This window comes from Felis catus, chromosome C2 (assembly GCF_018350175.1).
Source record: "Felis catus isolate Fca126 chromosome C2, F.catus_Fca126_mat1.0, whole genome shotgun sequence".
Taxonomy (NCBI): domain Eukaryota; kingdom Metazoa; phylum Chordata; class Mammalia; order Carnivora; family Felidae; genus Felis; species Felis catus.
In genome coordinates this window covers 97,349,410-97,366,949 of record NC_058376.1, presented here as the reverse complement: position 1 = coordinate 97,366,949, position 17,540 = coordinate 97,349,410, and the positions used below count along the sequence as shown (strand labels likewise).

Below are 17,540 nucleotides of genomic sequence, written 5' to 3'. Positions count from 1 at the left end.
ATAATCCTAAAATTTGTATGGAACCAGAAAAGACCCCAAATAGCCAAAGCAATCTTGAAAAAGAAAACCAAAGCAGGAGGCATCACAATCCCGGACTTCAAGCTACAGTACAAAGCTGTAATCATCAAGACAGTATGGTACTGGCACAAGAACAGACACTCGATCAATGGAACAGAATAGAGAACCCAGAAATGGACCCACAAACATATGGCCAGCTAATCTTTGACAAAGTAGGAAAGAATATCCAATGGAATAAAGACAGTCTCTTCAGCAAGTGGTGCTGGGAAAACTGGACAGCGACATGCAGAAAAATGAAACTGGACCACTTTCTTACACCATACACAAAAGTAAACTCAAAATGGATGAAAGACCTAAATGTAAGACAGCATTTGAATTTCTTTGTCTGAAGACTTACTTTGACCTCTGAAAGCTGATTTTGCTTACCTGTGCTTCCACTAAAATGCTGGAGAGGAAATAGCCTTCAACCAGTCACTGATAGGAGCTAGTAAATAGATGCCCATGCTCCCTCACCCGTTTAGGGTGCTGGTTATCTGGTGTTGATTGGCTCCATAATGAAATCTTTTTATTGGCTAACTTCCCCCTGCCTCATTTCACAACTCTCTTACCAGTGTTTTCTGCACCTCCCAAATAAACTGATACTCAAATCCTTGTGTGAAGAAATGCTTCTAGCACGTGTAGATGACAGTATTTGTTGGATGGATGGGTGGATAATAGATGAAGGTAGGTTACAAAATGGAGCTCAAGACTGGATAAGGTATAAGGTTTCAAACTGTGACGGCAAAAACAAAGGTGTGGTGAGCTCATTCTAACTGGAGCTGGTTAGAATGGTTGGGAGCTAGGTAAGCCCACATAAAGGTATAGGTATAGGCAGAGAATCTAATATGGAATTTTGGAAAAGTAAGGTTTTCTTTAGGCCCCCCACCCAGTTCTTGACAATATTATGGATGCCTGACTTACGTGCAGTTTTTACATTTATTGCTTTGTTACAGTATTTAATTAAAGTATTAAAATGAGTTATGCAAGCTTATAAATAAAGTTCAACATGAATTTCGTTCAACTTAGGTGAAGTTAACAGTCCCAACAGTCACCTTTCAGAGATATATCTGGCAGTGCGAACTGGGCTGTAAGTGAAGTCAGATGATGAGATTTAGTCAGAGCCACCGAAAGAAGTAATCCCAGAAACAGACTGCAACTATAGCGGGTGGTATAACTGATTCTAGTGTGGGAAGTACTATTAGATGTACTTATCAGTATTATTATTGTACTGCTGGGCAAGTTCACAGCATTTGTGAGGGGCTGACTAGAACGCCCGAATCAGAAATCATTTCAATTTTCAGCAGATTGTGAGCAGTGAGACTATGCTAGATGGTGAGATTTCTGAAGGCAAGAACATCAAAGTCCAGTGAGGTCTGTGCATGGAATTCAGGTGACTTTGAATGCATGAAAGTATTAGTGTGGTTGGGCCAGCTTGCTTTTTTGATTAGTATTGTTTTCATATGTAAAACAGTTGATATGGACTATAAATCATTCACCACTAAATAGAGCATCCCTCAAATTAAAAAAAAAAAGATTTTAACTTTGGCATTCCAGGCTGTCAATGTATCTAGCTCCAAACATTTAAAAAACTAGTGTGTTAGTAAAATCCTGGAAGTTTGTATAAACTTCCTATGAGGAAATATGAATAGCGTAGTGGTGGTTGAAAAATATTTGTGCTTAAACAAGCATTATGTGTGGAATGGAACTAACCATGCCCATAGGAAATATTCAGGAATGATTTCCAGGAAACGTTTAACTTCCTTTGATAAATAAGCCTGCTTTTTCTTCATGGATGTTAAGAATCATGCACTTGTTTCTTTTGTATAATTTTAGCTACCAAAGAGCTTAGAACTTAATTCCCAGCCCAATTTTTCTAAGCACAAGGTAGCTTCTGATTTTTATATTTACCTTCTAAATGTCTTCTTGTTTTTAAAATTTATTCTGATTATTCTTTTTCCTCGGCCTGAATTTTTTTTATATTGGCTGTGTTTTTCTCTCTTACTTTATGTGTTTATGTAAGGCACCACCAGCTTTTGTGGAACATGAAGAAATAAATGATTCATGTATAAAACACAAAGAAACAATCGACTTTTATCACATTACTACTCTTTTTTTTCCCCCAAGGCCAAATGTTTGTGAAGTCCCCCAACTGTGTGTGCAGCCGCTCACACACGCTGGCTCTGGAGACGGGGCTGTGCCGGCCTCGGATGGTGTGTGGCTTGTGAAAGAAGGTAAGGGTGCTTCCGCTATTTCCTTTTGATCACTAAAAATCAAAACCAAAAGGCTCACCTGCATCTAAAGATTTCATCCAGTAAGTTTTGGAAAATGATGGTATAACTAAGTAAATGAGCATAGGGTAGACCCACCAGGAACTTTCAGATTTATTATAGATTTTCCATCAGAGGCAAGATATGTCATTGCTTTAGTTTAGCCCTCATTTATGTGTGAGTTATTTTGGGTTAGATGCCACTAATTTTATCTCCTGGCATGATCAACTGTTGAAAGCTGAACATCAGAAGACTGAGAAACAAGGAATATTGTGTCGGTTTGCTAAATTTAGCAGGACTTGGATCCAGGGCCCCCCAGGTTGTGAACCACTCTCTGACCTGCCCTTGGTTCTCTTGTAACACTTTGAAACCTAGAGCTTCTGTGACTTTATTACGGCCTTTGAATTAGGATTAACTGGGCAGGCTGGAAGAAGAGAGTAAAAGCATGTACAGAGCTTTCTGAGTCAAGCTTTTTATTATGGACTTTTTAAATCAAAGTGTTATACTAGTTTTACAAAACCTCTAAGTGCCTCTTCATGCAAATAGTTGTTAATGGGTTAAGTTTTATGTAAATGAATCAACTGGGTCTGAATGCTAGATAAAGTTAAAAAAAAAGTATGATTTTAGGTTAATGAATTTATCACCATCACTGTCATTATTACTATTGTCAAGGAAAGTTGGGGACATTTATAAATAACTGAAGTTATCATTGTATAGAAATAGCAGAATGCTGGTAATACAGGACTAAATAAAACATTGTAAGACTGAATCATTTATAATTGTGAATATGTACATATATACACACTGTGTGTGTGTGTGTGTGTGTGTGTGTGTGTTGTGCGTATGTGTGTTTAAGCTTCAGATAGATAGTCTTTTTTTTAGTCATACTCAGGAACTTTAAATTAAACTTATTTTTTATTTTTTAAAAATCCACTAGAGAGATTAGAGATTTTAAAGTTTATTTTGAGAGAGAGAGAGAGAGAGAGAGAGAGAGAGAGAGAGAGAGAGAGAGAGAGAAAGCAGGAAAGGGGAAGAGAGAGCGAGAGAAAATCCCATTCGGTGTGAAGTCCCATATGGGACTCTAGCCCATACACTGAGAAATCATGACCTGAGCTGATCAAAAGTCTGATGCCCCAGGAACTTTAAGTGTAAGTCAGAAAACTTCCCCTGGTTCTTACTAGCCGTTTGGCCCTAGGCAAAGTTCTTACATTTCTCTGTGTCTTAGCCTATAAAATTAGAAAAATAAAACCATGCATAGAACTATGAAGATTAACTGAAAACATATTTAATATATGTGGCTCCACAGTAGGTACTCAGTATGTTTGTTCTTTAGAGTACTTGTTTTTGAAAATGGCTTTTCATTTAGATTTTCTGTTCTCCCCCACAGGGTTTAATCATTGTTAATATTATATTGAACCAAAGAAAGTTCACTACCATATAGACTTTCAGACTTGGGAAAACAAACATGAATAAGTAAAATATGTGTTATATTTTTATTGTCAAAAGTGTAGTAGTTTTATCTTTTTTTTTTAATTTGTTTGGCAGATACTTACGACACTGGTTTTGGGAGGTGTTCAGAGAGGTTTGGTGTCTTTCCCAAACTAATATACCTTTTGTTTGTGTATAAGCGTGCAGTCCTGTACTTTTGACCCTATTGCAAACATACACATGCAAAACATGAGGCTACACTTCCAGATCCTGAATAGTCGTGTCATAAAAAATGGCATGTCCAGTAAGATCGGTTTTTGAGAGAGGTTAAGGACATTGGCATATGGTGGGGAGAGGTCGGTTGGAGACAGTGGAACTTGGACTTGACCCTGAATAATTTATCATTTGGGCTGGGATACGAGGAGGGGTATGTGAAGGGAAGAAAATATGTTAATACTTTGGACATAAAGAATATATATGACTTGGATTTGATGGAAAGAAAATTAGCTTGTTTAGAGATATTTGGTATTTTAGTCTATTTGAGAGGTCAGTATGAATAGTGTAGTGACTTGTGTTCATTATTGCCTCCTTAAGGAGGCATTTTTTTTTTTTTAGTGATTGTCCCTTTCCCCCCTGAAGTTTTAATACCACAGATATACCTTATCTGTTTGTGTACTGCGCTCCTTTATAGGACCAACAACCATTGCATTATGTATGTTTTTTTCACCCCTCCCACCCAAGAACCAATGGTCACTGTCTTGTGGGTGATGTCACCACTGCTAAGAAAGCACATTATAGTAGGAGCCACATATGAGGGGCCTTCAACGTTTAGTTGAAAAGTATGGACTTTATTATGCATCAGGATTTTATTAGTCTGCATAATTTTGTATTTCATTCTTGATAGCTTGAGTGACCCTTCAGATAGTTTATACCATAGGACATGGGGGTCCTTCTTAATTTTCATTAACCTTTACCTATTTTGATTTTTGGTTGTATAATCTTGGTTGGGTGGGTAGTGATGTGTGGGTGTGCGGACATGTATAATATAAACAAATTATGTGTGTGTGTGTGTGTGTGTGTGTGTGTGTGTGTGTGTGTGTGTGTGAATGGCAGGATTTGAACTGGAGGGGATCATTTTTGATGATTTTAAGATAACAGCTTTGCCTTACAAGGATTACCGGTCTAGTTTCTTGTGTTTCATAGGACCCGGTACTACACCAGCTACAGACAAGCGTACAGCATGCAGCAACAGGCCATCTACAAGTGCTGGCCTGGTTGGAGCCCACAGGACAATGAACCTGGATGCCTACACTGTAAGTTATAATTCTTCCTGTTTAACTCTGTGTCCGTAGAAGTAATGGTTTCCCTGTTTTGGGCTTCAGTCATATCATGCCTGTCAAGTTTCAGGCATCTTTAGAATCACCGTAGCTTCAGAGCAACTCTTTGGACTGAAAATTCACACTTGACATGTGCAGAAATGTACAAAAAGCTCTTCTGTTACGCATTTTTAATGATAGGTCGGGACTCAGAATGCATAGAGCCGTTGCTTTATATTCTATCTCTTTATTTAAAAGTTTATTTAAAGCCAGACAGGTTACACCTTGGTTTTTATCTCCCTTTTCTGTTTGCCCCTTTCCCATATCATCAAATTTGTAATCCACAGTTGATTCAAAAGTCTGGAGGGAAATCACTGTACTAAATCTAAATGGGATTTCTCAACTTGTGCTTGTCATGATTAATTGCAGGACTCTGGAGGCAGCTTACTTCTTAAGATGAGGTATGTGGTCCTTTTACAAACCTCTGGTGAGCGTATTCCAGAACCTTTGGAGTATGTTTGACAGCACTCAAGCAGCCGCACTAGTGGCATTATATAGTTCATTCATGCCGGAAGAAATGGCTCCTTTTAGCTGCTCCTTTCCCTATGTGTTTATGGTTATTGCAAAGTCACTTAAAATGCTTCAGTGTGTTGCAATCAATGCAGCATCTTGGCACGACCATTCATCTCTTCTGTTATCCGTACCCTAGGGAGTTTGTAGGCATCCTGCTTCCTTCCCCACTGTGCTTTCTGCTCTTGAAATATCTTAGTGAAGTTGCTGCAGACTTCCCATGTTAAGCAGGCTTAGTGTTGAGTGGTGCACCAAGGGTCAGGTGTATTTGCATGCTGTGCGAGGCCACTGCAGCTGGCTGGTTAAGCTCGGTGAAAACACCTGGCCACTATGTCATCTCAACTATGCTATAAACTCCTGGAAATTAACAACTGTAAGATGACACCTGTCATAGTCCTTTGCCTCTGGTAAGTATTAGTATTTCTCACTTGATTTTTTGATTGTTTTGACCACATGATCATCTTCTCTGTGGCATTTCTTTAGACTGGTACTACTCAAACTTGAAAGTGAATACAAATCACCTGGTGTCCTGTTAAGATATGGATTCTGATTCAGTAGATTTGGGGTAGGGTCTAAGATTCTGCATTTCTACAGGCTTCTAGTGATGTGGATGTGATTACAAACAGAGCTCTACCTGGCTTTAAACAGCAAGGCCTTATCTTACAATGAAAACATTGTGCGATCTCACCTTGGAGAGGCTGGTGGGGATTTCTAGATTGTATTTATATTAGCCATGTACTTTCATTGAGGACTTTGTTGTTTCCCTCAACTCCATTCATTCATTCCCTCACCCTCCTTGTCCACACTCCTTTTAGCTGTCCCTGCAGTGGGAACATGTTTCAATGGAAGGAGTTGCTCAGACGGTCAGGCCCAGCGGTGCAAAGTGTTCAGTGGGTTTTCAAGACCACCAATATGGTGAGTCACCAAAAAGACCATTTTCTTATGATTTGGACCTGTCTGCTTTGCTTTTAGGGGCCAGCCAATGCTGTCGATTCAGACTAATGACAGGGTTATCCCTCTGGGGACTGGTGAACATTTAAAATGAGCCACTAAGCAAAAACCTACAACCTACAGTGTACTCAGCATCACAAAATATGCTTTGCAGTTTACTTTTAATTATTCACTATAAGAGTTCAAAGAGTAGCAGTCAGTACAAAATAGCCTCTCTTGTAAAGGAAATGGCAGCTTAATAAGAAAACCTCATTCTGACCTCAGATGCTAAATCTTTAACAGATTCATGGTTTGAAAGTGCTGGTACAGTGTTTTTCTGTGAGGTATCTGTGGTTGTGGATGAACAAAGTGGGGATTAACACAAATGCAATGTGATACGATATTTACTATTTTTATGCCCTTTATTAAAAACAAAATAAAGCAAAAAACCCAACATTTGCTCGATTCTCAAAGTATCAACACTTGGTAACCTAATTTTCAAGGTTGGAGCTCTATTGCTTGTCAATTTTGGACATGTGTCTTTTGAATAGTTCTCCTACAGGAAGTTTTTAAAATGGTCAGTGATAGAAAGTTTTTAAAACGGTCAGTGATCTATCTTTTACTGCATCTGCCATGAGATCGGGTGCTTTCAAAAGGATTTGTTTTTGACTTGATCATCTGTTTTGAGTCTCCGAAGGATGTGAATGCATCTGTTTTTATCTTTTCAGGGTAGGAAAAAAAAACAAACAACAAAATTAAAAACCTATCTTGTAGAAGTTAAAAAAGTAGTTATAAAAAAACTAACAAAAATATTGTAATCCTTATTTTTTGCTGGTGTGTTTGTCTTCTCTTATCTGTTACTTGAATCTTTTTGTAAATGAAATTGTAAGGTGACTCAGAGTGCCAAAGGGTGCCCATTTATCTCCCCTGCTCTTGGCATAAGGTTAAGGCTCACGTTTTTCACGGGTCACCTCAAAGCTCTTCTTGCAAATTAATCCTGATATTCTTTTCTGGGTTGTTTGCTTTTTTTTTTTTTAAACAAATGTGTGAATTAACATGAAACCGATTTTCAACCCCAATTTATTCTTTCACTGTGGAACACTGATTCTGAAATAAGGTTTAGTGTACTCCTAGAGCTCTAGCATATATATCTTCAACTGTTTTCATCATTTTCAAGAAGCTAGCAGAAATTATATGTTGATCCGTGATAACACGTTGTTTAAATTGTTTCAAGTACATGTATAACACTGATTTCCTCATCTTGATCAATAGCTGTGATGGGCAATTACACATGTCATTGATTCATTATGAATTAAAAAAAATAATTCATTATTACTTTATTAATTCATTTGTTTGGGCAGAACAAGTCTTATAAAACATCAAGTCCCTGAGGGAAAAGGTAATTAAAGAGACATATGGTAACGATAATGACCTAGAAATTACACCTGGGTTAATTTATTCTTTGTTTTCTACATCAGTACTTGGATATTTTGATTATTTTAATCTCTTAAGTTTTATATACCAAAGTAATTTAAATGCTTTTTGAAATTCAAGTTAGACTTGAATTTTTCAGTTTTTCAATTGATTTTTCAATTTTTCAATTTTGCACTGGTGAGAATACTGGGCTATTTTAAATGTAGGCAGAATCAGTGTATCTTTTCCACAAGTTTGTTTGTACACTAAAAAAATTCCAGAAGTCATGAGAGAAGACCAATCATACAAAATACCTTTGTGAAGTCTGCATTTCCTTTGTGGTGTTATTGTCCAATTGTGTTTATCTTTAGATCTTGACACATATTTTCTCTCACTGTAGAACTGCTGTGTTCAATTTAAAAAGAAAAACCATGAATTCTGAGGGGTGTTCAATCTGAAGTAGGAGTTCAGACATCTCCTACATGGTATCACATGTATCTAGCAAAATAAGATATCACAAAGTATGTAAATTTGAGGGTTTCATGGAGGGATTTTGAAAACTTCCTAGGAAATCAAGTATTTGGGGAAACAAATGGAGAAACAATTAAGAAGAATGACATTTGCTGAGTCTTGAAGTGGTTTAAAGATGAAAATCACCAAAGAATGTTTTTGAAAAGAATATAATTGATAGGACATATACCCTATCAAATAGGTTGATTATAGTCTGGTGGTACTGCTTATAACCTAGCTGGGTTTGAGTTCTTATGGTTGAGTACATAATCCTTGGTCAGATTGACACTAGTCTTTCTCTCTCCCTATAGTATATATATCACAATGAAAATAACTTCATGTTGTTTTCAAATTATATATATAAGCAAGAATTCAAATGATAAAAAATTCAAATTTTGAAAAAATATCAAATTATAAAACATTGCCATATATAATAAAAGAAAGTGAAAGTGCAGTCTATTGCCCTCAGATAGGTCATCCTTTTGTTTATTTATTCATATTTATACACACATATGCAATTTTATATAAATAAGATTATGTCCTATATACTGTTTTGCCATGAATTCCCCTCTTTTCTTTGTGTATGTGTGTGTGTGTGTGTGTGTGTGTGTGTGTGTTTACCTTCTCCTTTCTTTTCCCTCTTCCCTTCCAACTTCTTCTCTCCTCCCCAGTAACAACTTGCTGAATCCTTTTTTGTATCTTTCTCTGTGCTCATGTCCTCACTCATGTATGCAGGAAACAGCTGCATAATTTTTCATGCCAATTTTTTGGCACAAGGATATGGTGCTTTTATTTCTGTGAAACAGACTCCCAGAAGTTTGTTATGTGTATTTTAAATTTTAATATATTTAAGGATTAAAACATTCTTTTAAATTATTTGTAAAATATTTTGTGGGCCATGGTAATGTCTTTACCAACTTATTTGGTTGGTAGGGATTAAAAATCTAGATAAATGCTAATTATTTACTTATTTGTTGACATGCTGACAAAATAGGGAATCACGTGCATCTTCATTCACAACTAGAGATCTCATAAATTAAAATTCTAGGATCGAGGTTATTGTAAGCATGGATTGGTCTTAGTATAGGGTAATATTGACTTTATTAGAGAAGTATGGGGAAAAAGAAAGTCTAGAAAATGAACCAGATGGCCTATTAAAAATGGAGAAAATGATCTAGTCCTGGAGAGAGAAGGGACATGCTAATAACTGAGAGAAATGCTTGAAGTTAATAATGATTCTAAAATTGTGTATCTACTTAACTCATTTGAAAAATCTTCCTCTAATAAGGAAAAATGAAGAAAGTGAATTTGGACAATTAGGAAGTAATGAAGAGCTTTCTAAAATAGCTATTGATTAAAGGAATCAAAGGGAATACTTTGAAGATTTGAACACATGCAAATCAGACTAGATAGATGGTGGTAGAATTTTCTTTCTTTTTGAATTCTATGGATCCAGGCAGAACCACTTGGAGCTTCATTAACTGATTAATATCACACACAAAGTCACACTTTTTCTCCTCATCACTTAATCCATCTTCCCTTTCTCTGGTCAGAGGTCAGTTAAATTATAATGTACCTAATGGTTGGATGCTAAGACTGAGGTCTTCTTGTCTCTTTTATTCAAATATTAATTAATGAATTAACTCTTCTAGTCAGTCTTTCAGTTGGTCAGTAAATATTTATACACTATGCTTGTGCAAGATACTGAGATACCAAAACAAATTTGGTGTCTTTAGTGTGGTGGGGACTAGAAACCAAGAAACCAAGGATTATATAGCAGTTCTCAAGTGCTATGATGGACTATGATTCTGTCCTAAAAGAAACCAGAAGAGGGTCCATCTATGACATGCCAGGTGATGTCAGAAGGTTTCTTAGAAGAGTTGAAAATACAAAACACAACTCATTCTTAGAGATAAACAGAACAGTAATATGAGATTCAGCATAGGAAATAGAATATTTCCCAGAGACATGAAAAACACAGCAAACTGAATAAATAATAATAATAATAATAATAACAACAACAACAATAATAAAAGTAATTCTCCTGGCTGCAATAAGAGATGTGTCTGGGATGTGGCAAAAAATGTGACTTGGTTTAGGTTCAGGGCAGCAGTCCCTCAGCTTTTCTTGGTCCAGCCAAACCAGCTATTTCAGAACTGTCTGCACAAATGGCTTAACGGATGGGGTTCTGCAGGGACTTTGTCTTCCCTAAATTTAGCATCTGAGCAGCCAGTCCAACATTTGGGATTTCTTGAGCATACAACAGTAGTGGGTGTTTCTCCACTCCTGTGTCAGAGTCCCTGGTATCTCCATTACTTCAAAGTTTGATGTCTGTTTCATTTTCAAGATGAAGTGTTGCTGGAGTGCTGTCTCATAACATAGAAAGCCCTTGGAAGGTCTGGCACCGAGGTTGTCTCATCACTGACTTCTTATCCTGAAGAAGTCATCTTATATCCCCCAGCCTCAGTGTCATCATTTGTAAAATAATAATAGCTCACATTTTTCTGAACACCTTTCAGGTCCCAGACACTATTCTCAACGATTTACATGGATTAAATTATCAATCCTTAAATAAGTCTTTGAAGTAAACACTCTTATTTACCACATTGTTGTACCTGACAGAGGGATACAAACTTGTCCAAGGTCAAACAACCAGGTAACAGGAGATATGAGATACATATCCATGTGTTCTGGCTTCAGAGCCTACAAGCTTAACCTTCAAGTCATGGTCCCTTTATAAAAATATTCAACATAATTGCCTGTCTGCTAGGTTGTTATTTGTGAGAGTCTATGTGATAATGCATGCGATCTGTACTTTGGAAAACATTATCCAAGCATTACTTCCGTTGGTTGACCATAAATTCTCTGAGAATCTTTAGAGGAAGTGCACAGTGTGAAGAGGAAAAGGCTGCTGTTGTTGCTTTGCTTCCTATCCTTTGGGAAGTCTGAGCAAACCTTAGGTGTTGGGTCACAGGTGTGGTTTGGAATCAACCAGTAGGTTCCTCAAGGAGTCCAGTGAGCTCTCTGCATGATGTATCTGTTCTTGGTGGATAGGAAGTTGGACCAAAGGATTTTCGCAATGACTTGTCTACAAGAGCATTTTGAATTTGGGAAGTGGCATAGGTTAAATTGTGTCCCCCCTCCCTGCCTGGGAATTCTATATTGAAATCCTAATCCCTGGTAGTTCAGAATGTGACTTTATTTGGAAATATGGATGTTGCAGATGTAATTAGTAAGGTGCGATGATACTGGAGCAGGGCAGTCCCCTAATCCAATATGACTGGTGTCCTAAGAAAAAGGGGAAATTTGGGCAGAGGCATGCACATAGGAAGAATATCATGGGGAGATGATCGCAGTGATACACCTACAAGTGAAGGGAAGCCGAGGACTGCTAGCAAGCTACTAGAGGAAGGGCATGGCAAAGAGTTTTCCTCACAGCCCTCAAAAGGAAGCAACCCTGCAGACAACTTGATCTCAGACTTCTAGCTTCCAGAACTGTGAGACAATAACACTCGGAGGCTTAAGCCTCCCTGTTTGTGGTACTTTGTTACAGCAGCCCTGGCAAACTAATATAGGAGGTTTAGAAAACATTTTTTTTTAAATCTACAGCCTCGTGTCAGCAGTAGGCCTACTGAAACAATGAAAATGGAGAAAAAATGGCAGGGGGTTTATAAAGAGCAAATGATGCTAAGAAATTTGATGACTTATTTTTAATTGAATTATAAAATTAGTGTGGGAAGGAGATTTAATTTGGAAAAAATGCAAAATCATTAATTGAACACACTTACTAATCTGCAGTCCTAAATGAGCATTGTTAGGCAACCGTATGAAACAGAACAGGTTATATTACGGAGATATGTTGATATGTGTCCTTAGCATGAGCTGGCAGTGTAAAACTCAGTATTATTTTGTTTTCCCTACAAAGATGCATTGCATGAGAGCCTTAAGCCCTCAACAGGGTTGTAGCAAGTCTGTATTAAGGTGACTGCATTCTGCTTCACATAACTTGACAGAATGATATGGCAGTATTGAAAGGGGTTGAGACAAGTGCAGTGAAGGGACGGGTAGACCATTTATGAGGAAAGTAAAGCAATAACTATCTGACATCTTCTTGTAAGCCCACTAATGAGGCATTCTATTCTTTGGAATCCATGCAGAAAATGTACTACTCTGACACTGTTTCAACATAGCAGCTTTAAAAGTACTTTTACTGGGGCGCCTGGATGGCTCAGTTGGTTAGGTGTCTGACTCTCGGTTTCGGCTCAGGTCATGATCTCATGGTTTGTGAGATTGAACCCCGTATTGGGCTCTGTGCTGTCAGCATAGAGCCTGCTTGGGATTCTCTCTCTCTCTCTCTCTCTCTCTCTCTCTCTCTCTCTCTCTCTGTCTCTCTCTCTCTCTCCCCTTCTCTCCCTCTCTTTCTGCTCCCCCCCACTGTCTCTGTCTCTCTCAAAATAAATTAAAAAACTTAAAAAAATTAAAAGTGCTTTTACTAATACACCCTTGCAGGTATGCTTTGCATGGCTAGTGTTAGTAAACATAAGATGCAATTTAAAAAAGACTGCCTGAGAATTTCCTGATGTTGTGAATATGACGACCTTACAGGAGAATGACCTAGCGCAACTGAGGCTTGTATGATTCTATAGGGTGTAATTAATGATGTACTAGAAAATATTGTAGGTAGGTAACAATGATTGTAATAGCTAACTCATAAATCATGCTTTCTACATACTAGATGTTGTCCTAAATGCTTCATGCATGTTGCCTCATTTAATACAATAGTCCTATAAGGTAAGTGCCATTAATAGCCCCCTATTACAGATGGCGCACCTGCAGTAAAGAGAGGGTCGGGAGCTTAGCTGAGATCATACACGTAGCAAATGATGGTGCCAGGGTGTGGACTCAGGCGGTCCAGCTCTCCATTTTGTCCTTTCAACCACTGTGTGATGCTGTTTCTTTAAAGTGTATAACACTTTCTTGTTTACGAAAAATGTAGTTGATACCACATTTCTAAAAGGGATTTATACTTTTTAGTGTTTAGACCTGATCAGTATGCTGAGAAAAAAGTCTTCCTACAAAAAGTATGAACTTAATGATTCTTTTCATTTAAAATTGTGTTCATTATACACATATGTATTGAATGACTGTGACCTGTGTAAGAAATATATGGCTGTACTATCGCAAAGTCTGTACTCCAGTTATGGAGACAGGAAAACAAATCATTATAATGAATGATGTTGAATGTTTTGTCAGAAATACCTTAAAAGGGGCACAGGAATGAGGTCATGGTAGAGAGTTAGACTTGGAAAGTTGTGGCAAATAAGACTGTAGATTAATGCCATGCTACTCATTATTGCCAAGCTAAATAGTTTGGATTGCAGCTCCTCAGATGTGTAATGCCACTGAAGATTTTAAGATGGGCATTTTATATGTAAAGTGTGTTTTAAAGATACAGCTACATGGAAGCATCTGAATCCAGATTTCAAGATATACTGCAGATCCATAGTAATAAAAACGGTCTGAGACTGGCACAAAAATAGACACATGGATTAATGGAACAGGACAGAGAGCCCAGAGATAAACCCATATGGTTAGTTAATCTTTGACAAAGGAGACAAGAATATACAATGGGGGAAAAGAAATGGGAACACTGGACATTACGTGCAGAAGAATGAAACTGGACCACTTTCTTATACCACACACAAAAATGAAATGGATTAAAGATCTAAATCTGAGACCTGAAACCTTAAAACTCCTAAGAGTAATCTCTTGGATAGCACCCTTAGCAACATATTTATGGATATGTCTCCTGAGGCAAGGGGGAAAAAAAAAGCAAAAGTAGACTACTGTGACTACCTCAAAATGAAAAGCTTTTGTATAGTAAAGGAAACAATCAACAAAACTAAAGACAACCTACTGAATGGGAAAATATATTTGCAAATCATGTATCCAAGAAAGGGTTAATATCCAAAATATATAAAGAACTTACACAACTCAGCACCAAACCAAACAATCTGATTAAAAATGGTCAGAGGACCTGAATAGACACTTTTTCAAAGAAGACATACAAATGACCAACAGACACATGAAAAGGTGCTCAACATCACCCATTATCAGGAATCAAAGCCATAATGAGATAACCACCTTACACTAGTCAGAATGGCTATTATGAAAACAAATAAACAACAACAACAAACCAAGAGGGGCACCTGGGTGGCTCAGTCGGTTGAGTGTCTGACTCTTGGTTTTGGCTTAAGTCATGATCTCACAGTTTGTGAGTTCAAGCCCATATCAGGCTCTGCGCTGATGGTGCGGAGCCTGCTTAGGATTCTCTCTCCTCCTCTCTCTGCCCCTCCCCTGCTCATTGTATTCCTCTCTGTCTCTCTCTCTCTCTCTGTCTCTCTCTCTCTCTGTCTCTCTCTCTCTCTCTCTCTCTCTCAAAAAAAAAAAAAACTGCCTCTTTTTGGTTTTTTTGACTATAAGTTTAAGTCCTATTTTCTCTTAAGGAACTTGATGAACATAGTTTGAAAAAAGAGATCCTGGATAAAAAAAAGTTAACATGCTCTACTGCAGAATATGGTTCACTTTTTTTTTTAAGAATAGTGTAGATGAGTTTTTGCTTCACATTTGAATTTGAAGATATGGTAGACCTTAGGGAATGTATCACTTGGTTTGGGTAATGCAACTTCAGTTCTTAGTTTTTGTTTTGTTTATCCTTTTTTTCTCTTTCTTTCTTTCTTTCTTTCTTTCTTTCTTTCTTTCTTTCTTTCTTTCTTTCTTTCTTTCTTTCTTTCTCTTTTTTTTTTTTTTTTTTATATAAGCTCCATGCCCAGTGTGGAGCCCAGCACGGGGCTTGAACTCACAACTCTGAGACTGAGATCTGAGCTGAGATCAAGAGTTGGACGCTTAACTGACCGAGCCACCAGGCACCCCACTCTTAGTTCTTTTTGAAACCATAAATTATTTAATCTATAATAAAAGTCTATTAGTAACGGCTATAGGTGGAATGGAGCATTTCACTCTTTTCTGCTAGAGTTTAGTCTGGTCAATGTTAGAAACGACTTGTATGATAATCAATTATTAAAATTCCTTTAAGTGATCAGGGTGTCTTATGTTGTGTAAAGAAAAATGAAGCTTCTCTCCAAGATTCTTGCTCTCAGCACAGTTGAGTGAGTCTGGATTTGGCCAGTGGGGATAGGAGATGGGAGGAAGCATGTGGAGGGCAGGGCCTGCTACCTCAGTGCTGTTCTCCAGACAAAACAGTCCTGGGTACTCAGTAAAATGATCACAGGCTTCTTTGACAGAGATTTAAGGGTACATTTCCTGAAAGAGGCAAAATAGAAGACAAGAGAAAGACAATGCAAAATAAAAATCAAATTCTAGGTTACACAAATGGAGGAGAGTATTGATCGTCAAGAGAATTGAAAGTGCGTGATATTGAAGGTAGAGATTTAGCTACACAGATTCGGACCTTGTTCTCAACAGGAGCATCTGCGCAAGGCATCCTCTTCCTTACTGGTCAAGCATAGTGAAAAGTTGGATGTATAGAACATGATGCCTTAATATTATATTTTTTAAACATGAATAGTCTGCTTTACTGTGTGTCTCAAACAAATGTTGTTTCGGTATTTGCTGTCTGATCTTGTTTATCTGTTACTCTGGGAAAGTCTCATTTTTGATTGGACTTGGACTTAGAGGTAGAAGCTTTCAGAAGACAGCATCCATCTCTTGGCAATCTGTCGCTGGTGTGTTTCTTTGGCTTCTTTCATTCTCTTGGCTAAAAGTTTAGCATATTCTGCAGCCTCTTCCTTATGTTTCTTAGTATGTTGTTTCTTCAGAGCAATACACTGATGTGTGTGTTGAAGGGTGCATGGAGTAACAAGACACTGAGTCTTGGGTGCTTTGGTTCTAGATTTCTTGCCTCCTTTGTTTAAGGGCTTTCTCACGACATACTGGCAGATGTCATGTTCTGTGGAGAGATTGAAAAGTTTGCGGATTCTGCCAGCTCTTTTGGGCCCCAGGAGATGTGAGGCACAGTGGTATCAGTGAGTGCAGAAATGGAAACACTGAGATTGGCATCCACAATGCAACCCCAAACAGATTCGCACGGTCTTCCTTCGGTGCTTGTTGGTCTGTAGCAGGAATGCCCCTTACTTGGCAGCAGGTGGATACCCTGATTCATGGGGAAGCCTTGTTTGTCATCACTACCACTGATTCAGACCATGTAACCCTTCCATTCTGCACCCAGAACATCAGCAGCAACTTCTGTGGCCATAGGCTTCTCATAAAAGGTATCAAGTTTGCATTCACCATGCACTTCAATGAGTTTCTGGCAGCCAGTAGCTGGGAAAGATGTTCAGCTTCATCTTAAAAGCAGACTGTTGCCTCCGAGGTACCATAAAAAAGAGCTATATTTCTCAAAATTTATTCTCTGGATCACTGTTTCTGTTGGATTTTTGAAAGTTTATTTATTTATTTTGAGAGAGAGAGAGAGAGCATGAGCAGAGGCAGGGCAGAGAGAGAGGGAGAAAAAGAATCCCAAGCAGGCTCCATGCTTGTCAGCACAGAGCCTGACTCAGGGCTTGATCCCATGAACTTTGAGATCATGGCCTGAGCCAAAATCAAGTGTCGGATGCTTAACCAACTGAGCCACACAGGCACTGCCCACCCTCCCCCCACCAACCAAGTTGAATTTTAAGAAGTGTTAGAGGAAAGGACGTTTCTGTCTTTGGAACAGTTTGGGAAATTCTATGTCAAACAGCCTAATATTGGGTTCATTCTTGTAGGGGCGTCCAGAACCTTCAATGTGGTAATGTATATTGTGATTCTCTCAAAAGACTGTCTAGATGCCAGTGTATTCTGGAGCCATGTGACTATATAGACCTTTTTATGGAACTATCTTGAAGTATTTTTATTTTTTTTATTAATATTCTTGAAGCATTATTATTTTGTAGCACTCAATTGCTCTGGGGAATATATATATATATATATATATATATATATATATATATATATATATATATCCGAAATTAGATATCAAAAAGCTAAA

General features: G+C 37.9%; 1 pseudogene; it reads right to left on the bottom strand.

The window, feature by feature from the left end:
• Nucleotides 1-16,160: 16,160 nt before the first annotated feature.
• LOC123380055 lies at nucleotides 16,161-16,841 on the bottom strand (annotated as a pseudogene).
• Nucleotides 16,842-17,540: the final 699 nt, after the last annotated feature.